Below are 3,587 nucleotides of genomic sequence, written 5' to 3' on the forward strand. Positions count from 1 at the left end.
GATATGTGGGGGCGTGTTAGAACGAGCCGTTTTAGGGGGGCGTGGCAGAGTCTTAACTTTGATAAAGAATATCTCTGTGGTTTTGAGACTTTAGTCTTTGCAACTTCAGGGATCTTATCTACGCAAAATCAGCTTGTAACACTCCAAAGAGAAAGGAAAACTTGAAATCGCATATGACCCCTTTAACAAGTAAACGTGAATAACTAGAAAGGTCATGGAAAGTGTAGCAATGAATGCGGTTTTTGCTGTTCGGACAGTGTGTCAGATCTGTGTCACATGTGAGTGGAAAAAAATCCGATTTAAGGCACATTTAACAGAGAGAGAGAGAGAGAGAGAGAGAGAGAGAGAGAGAATGAGAGGGTGGAGAGAGAGGGGAGTTGAGCCTGGGCGTGTGGGGAGGGATGTGGATGCTTTCACAAAGGGAAGGGCAGATTTATACATTCATACGTAGCTCCTTACACTACATCTACATTATATCCTCCAGAGATCCAGCAATTTTTTTTTCTCAGTGTAATGTACATATTTTATATTCTTATATAATATAATATAATATAATATAATATAAAACACCTGAAACCCTACATAGGAGAAGTGGTTTGGAGAATAATATAATATAATATAATATAATATAATATAATATAATATAATATAATATAATATAATAAAACACCTGCAACCTTAAATGGGATAAGCACTTTGAAGAATGATTAAATATAATATTATATAACATCATAATTTTAGTTTTCTTTTTCTTTATCTATATATAAATAACATTAAAAAGTTTTGCGTTTATACACTATATAAGCATTCATATTTGATGAATCTAGGGTAGTCTTAGAAAGTTCGAATCGGTGCCCAGTGCAAACCGATTTGTCTCTGGGAAGCACAGTGAGTGGGCACACTTGGTTGAGACATAGTCTGTGCGCGTGTGCCAGTGCATGCCAATGAGGTGCCACTGACAGACACATATTGTACCAGAGCCAACTGGGCGGAATCATGGGAACCCATGAATAGCTGCCTGGGGGTGGGTCGGGAGACCAGGATGGCAGCGCTTACAAAGCCCTATTGAGGTTGGCACACCGGGCACTAGACTGGCACTGAATCAAGTGACATGTGGGGGATAAAGAGTGCAAGGAGGCAGGAAGCATTATCCTTCATACAAACCGATGAAGCATAATGGAGTATTACTCTATGCATTGTATATGGACCTGTAGAATGACAGTTAAAGCGATCTCAACCTTTGTCAACCACCACAAACATCCTTTTGCCCCCATATTCAATGCTTACTCAAAACAGCGATCATGTCATTAGAGTACACATTAGAGAATACTATGGAAGTGAATAGGGTCCAGAAACTGTTGCCCACATTCTTCAAAATATCTTCTTTTATGTTCATCAGAACAAAGAAACTCAAAAAGTTTGGAACAACTTGAGGGTGAGTAAATGATGGCAGAATTTTTGAGTAAACTATTCCTTTAACTGTCTTTGTGATCCTATTCAATCACCACCAAATTTGACATTGATCTTGTTTGACACATGCTTTAACATGCCCTACAGTACTGGTACCGTATGCTGTGTTCACTTAACATGCAGTGCTCAAAATCACGTTACATGCTTGTCTTTTAATAATAGCTTTAAGGCATATGCAAATATTAGGCTTGGTGAGTGTTAAATGAGCTATATCATTGTTTTTTTCAGTGTTTTTTCCCCCCATTGAGGTTATTAAAATATTTTGAATCTATCTAGAAGTAGGCGTTAATTTACATCTCCATTCAGTGTGCAGAGATTCAATAATAAAGCATGTCTTATGCTTTTATAGACAAATAAGTGCTGATTTCACAATGCGATTCAAATTACGCACTTGGACATTTTTTTTTCTTAGCTTGTGATATGCAGTACATCCCACAGAATAGCAGAGATGCCAGTCAATGAAACGTACAGAAAGAGGATCCATTGTCCCTGGTGAATTTTCTGAATTCTGTGAAAAACTGGTTTCTGCCATATACACTTGAAGCTGAATCTTGTAAAGAAAGCACTGTGATGAAGGCTTCCTCTTGACTTTTTAATAAAAACGGATGTGTAGGTAGTTCTATGAATCTGTTTTGAGCAGCTGAAGAGAGAACAGGAAATTGTCAGACAACAGGGGAGCTCTGTCTAGTCTATCTCCATGGTCACCACAGAAGCGTAACTCAAAAGTTCAGATCTTAATGCAGGCCTACTTCTAATTTGTATGTGAAGGCTTCTCTCGCCCTCTAGTGCTTGCAGATTGCTATTACATTTAAGAGTTGCATTGCAGCAAAAAAAACAAAATCAAAGCCACTGTGTTACATAACAGAATATCTGCCACAACAATTAGCATAGCCTTCCGATTCAGAGCTAAATGCCATTGAGAGGCAATCTCTATTTATCTGTCCATGTATAGGTTTGGATGTTTTATTGTTTTTTTTTTTGAGATATTAGTGTTCAAAAGTATTATTTTATAAGGTGATTTTTTAAAGAATTCTAATTCTGACCAAGACTGTATTTATTTCATTAAAAATACAGAAAAAAACTGTAATCTTTTGAAATATTGCAATTTAAAATTGTAACAACTGCAGAATTTTCTGCAGCATTATTCCAGTCTGCAGTGTCACGTGATTCTTCAAAAATCATTCTAATATGCTGATTTGGTGCTCATCAACAACCATTATTATCAATGTTGAAAACAGTTGTCCTGCCTAATATTTTTGTGGAGACTGTGATACGTTTTCTTCAGGAATCTTTGATGAACAGAAGTTGAAAAGAACAACATTTATTTGCAATAGAAATGTTTTGTAACATTATAACTATCTTTACTGTCACTTTTCATCAATTTAATGCATCCTTGCTGAATAAAAGTATTATTTTATCAAAAAAATATTTCATCATATTTAAATCATGTTTTGAGAAAAATAAACTTACACTAAATGAAATGCACAAAATGGAAATAAACACAAATCTAGTGTGCTACTGTATACATGCACACTTTCTTTATTTGCTACATATGATTCTCTAAAGATAAGTTGACACAACAAACACACCCTATAGCGCAGTGTAGAGGGTTTTGTTGTTGTTTTGTAATGTGATTAGAGCATCAGCTGTTCTAACAGTTATTGGGAATGTTATTTACTACACACCTGAAGGCAACAACTGACCTTTAACCAAAATAGAGAGAGACTTGACAGAGGTCATAGCTGGGAGGGAGTAGAGCGCTGTCATGTGAAGATGAAGCTTGTGGGTGAACATTCAGTTTGGTTTATCAGAGAGGAATATAGAAATCATAATACCAGGCATTGTTAGAATATTAGTGGTAAGAAAATGTGTTATAAAAAGTTAGAGAAAATGAGTTATCTGTTGCAGATGGAGAACAATGCGAGTCCAAACACTGATAATTTCCGATCAATTGTTTATTCTATTGATTTGGTAAGTAAGAGTGTAGTAACTTGATTAATGTGGCCCTTTAGGATACAATAAACCCCTTCATTGTGATAAAAGGTCTGTATCCTACAGTAAATCATCCCTTAATTTTATATTTTTAGACTAAAGTCATCAGCTTCATATTAATTAGA

The sequence above is a fragment of the Sinocyclocheilus anshuiensis genome, unplaced genomic scaffold (genome assembly GCF_001515605.1).
Source record: "Sinocyclocheilus anshuiensis isolate Anshui unplaced genomic scaffold, SAMN03320099.WGS_v1.1 scaffold1215, whole genome shotgun sequence".
NCBI lineage: Eukaryota > Metazoa > Chordata > Actinopteri > Cypriniformes > Cyprinidae > Sinocyclocheilus > Sinocyclocheilus anshuiensis.